The 11,225-nt window shown below is 37.2% G+C and overlaps 1 long non-coding RNA gene across 1 annotated transcript; it reads right to left on the minus strand.

Moving 5' to 3' along the window:
* Positions 1-823: 823 nt before the first annotated feature.
* LOC102212321 (uncharacterized) lies at positions 824-11,171 on the minus strand. Its single transcript, XR_311658.1, has 3 exons — positions 11,041-11,171; positions 1,355-1,384; positions 824-877 (listed from the first exon to the last, which is right to left on the minus strand). It is a non-coding gene; the product is annotated as an uncharacterized LOC102212321 (long non-coding RNA).
* Between the last annotated feature and the right edge of the window lie 54 nt (positions 11,172-11,225).

The following is an 11,225-nucleotide window of genomic DNA, read 5'->3' on the forward strand; positions in this document are numbered from 1 at the left end:
GAAAGGATCTGCCTGCATAAACAGCTATTTGTATGTATTCCTCAGTGTTTCCATTCAGCAATGACTAGAATATGTGAATGTCTATGCAAAATCAAGATAAATGTGCAGTTGAAACAGACATTGGTTGATTATAGTACCAATATGACATCTCACACTTCATCTTTTACCGTGGTCTGTTGTGTTATAATGTTATATCATTAGTTTTCCTGACAGTGATTCAGCATGGAGACATCTACCTCATTGACCTGAGCTGTGTTTAAATGTAACCTTCTTTTGGCCCTAGCCATCGTTTGTCAATTCTCAGCTGTCAAATACACACAAATTGGACACAACCTGTCATTTACCAGCGACAGTGAGATACAGAGAGGTTGCAAAACACAAGCAGGGCAATTATCTGCATCCCGTGGTTACATGGTCTGGGAGGTTAGCAAGTTGTTCCTGAAAGATTACCACCTCTAATTTCTTTGGGGAGGATGGGACCTTGGTTCTGCTGCCAAGCCTGCTTTTCAGGTCAGGGCTCCCTGAATGTTAACTAAGACCCAAGAGCAGGTCAGCACGCAGGCCAAGGGACCAGAGGAAAGCATGCGCCCTACTCTTACAGTGGCGGCCAGCAAGTCGTGCAGAAAATAGCCATCCATCTTTGGCACGATCCTAATGATCCACTGTGGGTGATATCTGTGGTTAGGAAGGCTATCCAGGTAGTCCTCCACTGGTGCCTCCCTGCAGCTAAGTGCAACACTGATTCTGAAATCTCTGCCAACAAAAACACAGACTCACTTACCAAAGAAATTCTCTAGTATTTCTTCAGGAGGAGGCAGAATTGTTTGATGTCCTCACAGCTGCTCATCAAGCCTTTGGTTGTCTTCTTTAAGCTATGCTGCAAGACATTTTCATGCAGTACCACAAAGGCGTGTTGTGCTTTCGTTTTTTTCTTTCTTTCTTTTTTTTACTTTGATCTAAATTATGAAACACTCGGCTCAATCTCAAACTGTTATGAGCACTGCAGCTATGTTTCTGAAACTGTCATAGCCCTACATTATATTTTAGAATGCCATTCAATGTCTTCTTTACTTTTTTGCAGGCAGCCAGCGAGACTGCATAAAATACATAAGTGGAATACGTATGTTCACACAAAAAGTGGTGACTTCTTCTGCATGTGGACACATGAAAAATCTCAAATTAAACAAGAAAAAAATAAACAATGATATAAATAATTAGTAACTATATCTAAAATGATTTTAAATTTGGATTAATTAGAATCAGTTGTAACACACTCCACTGAACATCTGTAGTAAACTAAAAATCCACAGTAAAAGTATCTTGTTTCCATTGCCTTTAATAAAGATATACTTACATAGTAAACCATACAAATCTCGGTCAGTATCTGTAAAGACAAAAACATAATTGTTATAACAAAAATCCATGCTTACATACACATAATAACATAACATTTTTCTTTACACAATCGGGCAATCGTGGCTCAAGAGTTGGCAGTTCGTCTTGTAATAGGAAGGTTGCCGGTTCGAGCCCCGGCTCGGACAGTCTCGGTCGTTGTGTCCTTGGGCAACACACTTCACCCTGGTGGTGGTCAGAGGGCCCGGTGGCGCCAGTGTCCGGCAGCCTCACCTCTGCCAGTGCGCCCCAGGGCAGATGTGGTTACAATGTAGCTTGCCATCACCAGTATGGGTGAATGACTGAATGTAGTGTAAAGTGCTTCGGGGTCCTTAGGGACTAAGTAAAGCACTATACAAATACAGGCCATTTACAATATCTCATCTAACACATATAAAAACTGGTATTTTGTTTTCATACATTCACTAAAAGCACAACCTTGTAGTAAATAGTAAATATGCACAGAATTTATCAATAATCCCACATCAGTGCATGTTAGATGCTTTCCATATACAAAAACATAAATACAAAACTAAAGAAGACCAGACATCATAAGCTTCAGCAACACATCCCTTGTCATTTTATTTAATTTGGTTTACAAAGAAATGGCCAATTAAAAAATAGCTTCATTACTTTGTTAATAAAGCAGAGGATTGACTCGAGGGAACTTTTCAATTGGAAGTTAATTATGCAGTCTGGTATTCTCAAATGTTCTCTGCAAATGTACAGTGAGACTATAATGCTGCTCTGTGCTCTGGTTCAATTTCATATTTGCATAGCGGAAAGAGTGCCATGTGTTTTGCAGCTCAGGCACTCAGCTTGTTTTGGTGGTATTTGTATGTGTGGAGATGCATTATTGGTACATCATACCTCACTCGACTCAGTTCCTGGGACATAAGGTGGTAATCCCCAATGTTTGATTTTCAAAACATGAGTATAATCAGATATTTATGTTGCTGATGCTCCGTAATCCACAGAGCATCTAAGTACAAGAGCTAAATAAAATGTTCAAATGGTGCGTATAGATAAAAATAAGATACAGTTCATCTAAATCTCTACAATCTGTGAGCTGAACACAACTCCTAATGCTTTCACCTGTCTTCATTGAATCGTGCAGAAAAGCTCAGGGTAAATGATGCTTGAACAGCAGGAAGATCACTCATTGTTAACCATATGGTTTTGTGTGATAGGTCACCAGTGATTCTGAGGGTTAATATCAAATGCCCAAACACAGACAAGGGGGACCCACGCATATTAATGATAGTGCATATTCCCTTGTGCAAAGGAGATCGGATGAATGGCAAATGTGTTTTCTGGCGAGGTGGGGGTATTGTTTTCAGTAATTTGATAATCAGTGAATAAGTGCTTTGTATATCTTCTTACCTGAATAATGTGATAATATTTTAATTCACCAATCATTTCACGTTACACCGAGATGCTCCGAATTCACTCGTGAAATTCAAATATATATGCATCACTAATGGTTAGAATGAAAAGTGTCTCATTTCTCCTCTTTTCTTTTGGCGACATTTCTCTTTACATTAACAGTGAGTGGGATCTGCCCCCACCCCGAGCTACAATAAAAAATATATTGGCTTTTAACAGTTAAACTAAAACATATGGATGCTCAAGGCCATTCCAACATTGTGCGAAAGCCTCGAGGCTTTTACACAAAGTGCAGCTTCCTTACAAATCTGCAATAAGCAACCAAAACAACCACCGCTTCATGTGAGAATTAGCAAACAGTTATCATTTCTATGACATAAAAGAGTCCGTGCCAACATGCACTGAAATAATAAAATATTGAAATGTCTATGAAACATAAATGTGAATTCTTGCTACATCTGTCTCTTGCTAATTGAGTTGCTACCAAGAATGTTAGTACTCTGGAGAATAATTTGTCAGTGCAAAACATCGAATGGACCAATTTATTGGTTGCTGCAGGCTGTGGAGTTCCAACAGTCTTTGATCAACCTTTTTAGGTCAGTATCTCTCGAAATACAGAGAGGAGAATTACACAGCAGAGAAAATATTTCATCTTTTTAAAAGACAAGGAAAAGTATTCTTGTAGTTACGTTGTTTGGCTGTAATAGTGAATAAATTCTTTGCTTGAAGCCAGAAAGGGAAAAGGGAAGCTTTTGTGCACAGTATTTATTGTTTTGCATGGCTGGAAACTTAAACATTTATTGTGAAGAAGTGACAGTAAGAGTAATTATAAGTTTTGTTTTTTCTCATCACGCGCTGGATGTAAGATGCACGCACTGACAGTTACCGGTAGGTATTTCTGACACACTAAATTAAAAATGTTCTTCAAAGACTTTTGTGTTGGCTGAGGGATTGATCAGCCTCTGATTTTGAAATAGTCTTGGCATTTTGACAGTGAATGTACTAAAGGTTGTTTGACATATTCTGCAAGCATCAGAACTCTGTTTTTCCCAAATAATATTATAACTCTTACAGTTAGAAATAGAAGTTGTGTGTCGATCTTTAAGACGAGTGTCCTCACTGAACCTAACTAAATTAAAAATTCACTGTTATTATATAAATAGTGTTGTAGCCTGATGTGCAGTGTACCAGATCTACCCAATATTCCTATAAGAGTAAATATTATCACCTAATCTAACCTATTTAACTTAACCTTAAATGGCACAATGCAAATGATATAATATTAATCTATAAATAAATAATATTCTTTGTAGCTTGTTAGGGAAAAACAACCTAAAAAAGTGTGCCTTCTAGCTTTTTCTGTACAATTTTCCATCCATTTTTTCTCTTTTCTTCCACTAATGCTGGAGCCTATCCTGGGTGTCATAGGGTGAGAGCTGGGGTACATGCTGGATAACAAACAGAGACACATAACACATTCCTAACTACAACCAATTGAGAATCACCAATTAACCTAACAAGCATGTGTTTGGACTATGAGAGGAAGACAGAGAACCCGGAGAGAGTACACAGGGAACGTGCAAGCTGCACACAGAGGAGAGGAGCTGGGAAAGAGCTGGCTGGAGGATTCTGCCAGACCTTCTTCCTTTAAGGCTACAGTGTGACCCACTACACCACCATGCTGTCAGTTTAGTTCCCACTGAAATAAAACAATAATAAAATCTTTTGTTAAGATCCTGTTGTTGCCGAGTGCACAAGAAGCTTAGCAGCTTCTTCCTGACAACATTTGTCCTAGATGTGTAAAGACTATATTTACTACTTGTAAAGGTGCTGTTTTAGCACCAAGCTTCCTGGAACAGATACTAGTCGGAGCCAGTAACTCGAACTCGTATAGTGACATTTTAAACCACATCCCCTGTTTGGCCCCATTGTAACGTTTTACATGAACAGGTTATATCTGGTTAAAACACCATATTTGAGTTTCTAACATACTTAAATTGCAAATGACAGTATGCCATTTTCTCTAAAAAATATAACATATTAAAGATGAAAAGACACACAGTGTATTTTAATTAGGAGTGCAGCTGTTCTTTTTCTTGCTTAGCAGATTTCGTTATGAAATGGCCAAGAGTCTACACGCTGATCACCTTATCCCATTCATTATATCTATGAATGTTCCCTTGACCGCATGACTGGAAAGTCTATTAATGCTGGCAGGAAAAGGTAAAATTGAGTGGTACATTTAAAAATGCTGAATTGCTTTAATTAATTTTGTAAAAGTAGACTTAGCTAGTAGAGGTCTATTCTCCTGCGTCCTTTTCAAAAATGCTGTCTCAACACCATGCCAATGCTTTGTGCCCACACGAATTTCAAAGTAGCCATGTATACTGACATTCAAATTAATGTAAAGTTGCATTAATAATTAATAACATATGAGAAATCCCAGTTTAAAAATGATAGGTACAAATCATTTGTGAACTGAAGGATACTGAGGATATAGTCACAAAGCAAATATGTGCATAAAAGTATACTAGTTTTATTATATTGAAACTATATTACTATTAAAAGATTTAAACTGAAAACAAAAAAGTCATCGCTTAATTCAGACACAACAAACTTAAACATGTTTGCTTGGAATATATCTACACTCCAACAGTGAGGTCACGCAATTCATTTTTACTCAAAACATTTCAATGAGGCCCTTAAGATAAAACATCAGGTTGTACAGCGCGCCACATCATTAGCTCACACATGTACAGCATCTCAGAGGACCTTTAATTTGAGGAGGAAGAGTCTGTTCCTTCGCTACGAGGTTAAAGAGTGGGTGACAAGTGTAGAAAATCACAACGGAATGGATTAATTAGGTAGACCTAAAAGCATATTTATCAAAGGCTAAGCCATACAGGCATTATCTTAGAAAGGATCTAATAAAGATGTGCAGGTTAATAGAATAAAGGGCCTTGAATAGAATGTGTGCTTATACATAAAATATCAACCACCTCCCACATGTAAAAGAATCATTAGAATATACAGATTAACTGTTACGGCAAGCAGATTCTTAACAACTCAAACGACCTTCATGTGGTTTGACAGCGGCAATTTGCTTCCTGTGGTCACTCTGATTAAAATGTCAAAGCCTCTGACTTAATTCGTTTTGGTCAAATTCCACATGAAAAGGGCCAATATTTGCTCAGAGAGAAAAGACTGATTACATAAACCTGAATACGCTGATATCAAAAAAATAAATATTTAATGAACTCCCTTAATCAGAAAACACCACGCTGCTCCACTGAGGAAATAAACAGCCTGGTGATTCTAGCTGAATCATCTAAACGGTGTCAATCACAAGTGAATAAGGAGGGCTCCGTTCCCGGGTAGTGATGACTGATGGCCCTTCAGCGGCGACTGAGACAGACGGAGCTGATTGAGAGAGCTTATCTTTATGGTGGAGCCATGGAATTGTTAACAGGATGTGATGGCTTGCGTCCGCCGAGTTGAGCTGGGAAATAAAGCTGTTGGGCTCGGGCTGCCTTGCCATCATTCACAGAGGTAATGATCTCTGTCTGGCTCAGAAGTAAGTAATAGTCTGCCCACAGGTTAGTAAGGGCATGACACAGCTACCCAGACAAAGTTAAACTTGGACAGATGAGCGCAGGGAATATAATAAATTTAATAGGCAGTTTAATAAAAAATTAGAATATGTGGTGAAACTTAAAATTCATAAGAGGTGTGCATGCTTCTTTTTTTCTATCCGCAGACATTTTTAGCTTTTTTCCTTATGACCCATAGAGGAATAATGTCATGCAGCTGTAGAGCAAGAGATCTGCAAAATACTAAACATAGTTCTTAAACTGCCATTACTATGCCATTACACCTTGGCATTTACTGGGGCATTTCTCGACCACATTTTGCATGGCGCACACGATATTCCTCACGTAATCAAAAGGAAGGCATATTGAGGGAAAGCAGTCAAAGATCTAGCTCCACTCAATTAGCTTCAGCAAGATAATTAATCAGTTCAGTATGCACATCCAAGTCTCAGAGGCGTCTTTGAGATAATTGTTCTCATTGACTTGAATAATTATTTGTTTGCTGATTTAATTATTTTCACATTTGGAAAACAAATGAATGCGTGCTGGTACATACTTTGGATCTTTTGTTTTCTTTTGGTGTATGCAGGTGAGTGTCAGACTAAAAGAATGACTGATGACTTCTTTTCGGAAAATATCTCTTGAGAAATTATCTGGAACCAAATTCAGACAATTGTGTTTTTTTAAACCATAACCTCGACGTGAAGACAGTCAATAAAACATAAAATGTTTCTTCCTCGTGGCATCAATACAAACTGCGATGAATCAAAGGCTAATATTTCTCAGACAGAAGGTCATCTCAGGGTTACAGATACAGAGTCTCCGTACACTGTCTGGCACGGTGAAAACAATTGTCAGAGTCCTCGGTTCACACCATTACAAGTGTGACTGAGACCTTGCGGCTACTGTAGCAAATAGCACAAATTATGGGGGCCATTTTAATAGCAGTCTCTACTATTTATCATGCCGTTTTAAATGTTTTGCTCATTTGTTTCCATTAAATATTTCATCTTCCCTTAAATATTCATTTAACTTCCTCTTTAAATTTTTTACCAGTCTCTTTTCGGTTGCTATCTTCTTGCCTCCCTTTTAGGCTTTGCAATCATAAATAATTATTCATCTACACCCAAAAAGAGATTGCATAAAACATGCACATGAATCCTTTTTGTCTTTTCTCATTAGTGATATACTTCGAGTAGCCTAAATACTTCCCGCTACCCCACTTATGGAAATTGGTCAGAGAACCTTCCTAATGATTCTGCTTCACAAATAGCATACAGCCTGCGTTTCTGATCCTAACGTTCACCCTATCCTTTCAGGATGAAAGGCGGGGTCTGCTGCAGATCCCAAGTTTGTGTATTACTTTTAAAAGGAGGACTAATCCTGACATATTATCCATCAGACAATGCTGTTTTAGATTTTACTGTTTAAATCCAATGCTGGGCCACAGTGGACCAGCTGTACTCTGAATGCCTGCTTCTTGGTGCTTAACTGTATATTGAAGGAAGAGATTTACCAAAAAAAAAAAAAAAAAAAAGGTGCAACACAAAACCACAACATTTCTCTTTCACTGGGTTTACTGTCTCATGTCCTTCTCATTTGATAGTATTTTATTTTCAAATTATTTAAATATTTCTCACTTTTGTTTGGATTTCTTAAATATTTCCAGGATTCACTTAACTAAAAATAAAAAGTCATCACATCATTTATAAATATTTAAGATAAATTGGTATTCCTTGGCTCAGTATATTTTCCTTGGCTAAACAGGCAACATTTGTCTTAATTTGTTGGACAATTTCAACTTGCCTTATTAGCATGTAGTGCCATGTTGGAAGGTGAAAGGGAAGCATAAACTCTCAATTTGACTGGATTATCCTTTTGTGATGAGGCCTAATGATCCAGCAGAGTAAATAGCAATGTGTTAATTAGAAATTACAGTGAATGATCCGCTGCACACAGAGGAGGTATTAATCAGGCTGCATCGTTATATTATACTCAGAGTTGTCTTTTCTTTTCTTATAAGAATAAAATATCTAAAAGAAAATTATATTATTTCCAATGTAGCTGATATGCTCCTAAAGAGCCAACTGACCAGCAATGCGTGTAAATAAAACCACCCCTAGCTGTGACTGAAATTATATTATACTGAAATTAACTATTAAAAAAATATGTACATGCTGTTCAGTAATGTATTTATTCCTCAATTCGTATGTCTTTGTTTTTAATTTGGAAAATATTATGGAAAGGGCCTTGTAATTGTGGCTGCAGCTGCCAGTTACTTCTGAATAAATCTCAGACTTTGTCCAATTTGGACGTTGCACAGTTCACAGCAGATTTTAATCAATAAAGGTGTCTACAGCATTTAAGTAAGCATTTGCCTCCACCTAGTGGTAAATGTTGGTTACTGAGGCTAGAGCTATATAGAGCTGTATATTTTTCAGTTCTTATAATTTTACATTTTTTAATGATGTTAACAAAAAAAATACAATACTATCTTTTAATGATTTCTTTGAACTGATCTTTTCCCCAGGTGAACTGATTGTACAGCATGCATCTTTAATGACTTTAACAAACAAATACTGGGTGCACAAGTTTGAATTTAGTTTGGATTTTCTCTAATCCGCACAGCCAAAAGTATAGACTCTTAGCATGTACATAAACTTCCTTTTTTAAATTGTATTTTTAATTTATTTTTTAAATAAATGGTGCTGAAGGTTCCCATTAGTGATCACATTTGACTACAACTGCTAATTTCTCATCACCTCTCATCATCAAAAGGATTTCTTTGACAGCACTAATTGGATTGAGCAAAACTTTTTAAAAGGGAATGTCTAAGCAGCTCAGTGAAGAAGGAAAATTGTAGATTTGCATAAGCTGCAAAGGTCTCGGGGCAATTTCTAAACAACTGCAGATTCCAAGATCATCAGTTTAAACAAGTGCAGTGTAGGTTATTTTCATGTGTCACCACTTTGCCAAAATCTGGAAGAAGTGTCCAAACTGTCACCCTCAGATAAGAAGAAATTGGTTAGGATGTTCAAGAACAACCCAAGAACCACCAAAACTCAAGCCTGTGAGGGTGCTGACAAAGAAGGGAGCCTCTGCTCCAAAATCAACACCTTACAAGCCAAATGCCTTCTGGAGGAAAGTCTGGAGAAACACTATGTGACCAAAAAGACTGAGCTATGTGATCACAGTAAAGAGCTATGTTTGCGTTTCACAATAAAAGTGAAACTTTCAAACCTAATAACACTGAACCAGCTGTCAAACTTGGTGGTGGTATCATCATGTTCTAGGATTGTTTTGCTATCAGTAGTACTGGCACATTGCACAAAGTGGAAGAAATAATGCAGGACTACCTCAAAATTCTTCAGCTTCATCTCAAATCAACAACTGTTGCAAAGCATGCATCAAAGCCGGTTTTGGAATGGATAAAGCAACTGGAATGACCTTTCCAAGGCTCTGACCAAAACTCTATTGAAAATTTGTGGACTATGTTTGAAAGCTGGGTCAGTGCCAGGAAACCAACCAATTTAAATGAACTCTTCTGCCAAGAAAGAGTAAAATAAATTCAAATTCAAACTTGTGCACCCAATTTTTGTTTTTTAAGGTCATTAAATATATGCACTGTATCATTCCACCCTGAAAGAAAGAAGAGTTCAAAGAAATCATTAAAGCCCCCAATTACCATGATATTCATGGCCATGATGAGTGTATGTACACTTCTGACAACTCTGCATTCTCACATACAAAACTGAGTATTATTTTGTGCACACAAAATCTCTTGGCTGGAGGCTGCAGGTAGAAAGCTGATAAAACAGACAGGGCTTCTAAAATACCAATTCCATTGCATTATACACAGGACTGGTTCAGTTTACTTTGCAATAGTCAGCTATTGACCATAACTGACATTATTTCATGTAGTTAATAACTAAATCCATTAATTTAGAATTTCTTTGAAAGTAATTACTGCAAAGTTAGAGATGGATAAAGCATTACACAATAATGCTTTTCTTTTCGGTATTTCTATGCAAACAGGAGAACTTTGCATATTCAACATTTACAGTTAGTCAAACCAAATTAGCCTTGCAAAAACAGAGGCCTACTATACAAGACAGGCTACAAGTATGCACTTCAACAGCTTCATTATTTCATTGGTAATGATGAATAAAGTCATATTTTAAATAATTACTGAAAGGATAATGAAGTAATCACTGACAAAGTAACTATAATCCGATTACATATCTTTTTAAAAATGAATTGCGCTCAGAGTTACTTATTTGTGTAACCTTATTAGCTAAGAGATTATTTGCTGGATTAGGTATAAATGTTACTGCCCTAATGTAATGAAATATATCATAACACAAGCTCTTTTTACAGTGTTGCCTTTTCAGACACAGCGTCACTAATGCTTATTAAATAAAGTGAATAAAAAGAAAAAGTGAAAAAAAATTACTTTGGCTTGACCAAATAACTAGCAGTTACTTCCCACTATAAGAGAGAACAGTGCGATTCCTAGTATAAACCATCAGACGAAATCAGCACGTTGCGGTTTTTAACCTTTAACCCACTGCTGCACGAATCACTAATGGATAGCAAGATGAAAGCAAAAAATACAATTTGGACAACAGAGCTGGATTAGAGACGTGTGTGAACCAGACTGTGTAGTCTCTACCTTGTCATTATATGTTTCCAGTTTCAGCAGAGGGCAGTGAAGCTTGCTAGGGTAAAGACACTTCTGCGGCTAATGGAAGGGCCGTTGCTATTAGGGGTTGCCAGATTTGCTCGTTTTCCACGGACCAGAGCAGTCTGAGCGATTAACTCTTTAGGTATATTGCGTTGTTTTGTTTCTTATCATTA

The sequence above is a fragment of the Pundamilia nyererei genome, unplaced genomic scaffold (assembly GCF_000239375.1).
Source record: "Pundamilia nyererei isolate P.nyererei 1_Seehausen unplaced genomic scaffold, PunNye1.0 scaffold00035, whole genome shotgun sequence".
In the NCBI taxonomy this organism is placed as follows: domain Eukaryota; kingdom Metazoa; phylum Chordata; class Actinopteri; order Cichliformes; family Cichlidae; genus Pundamilia; species Pundamilia nyererei.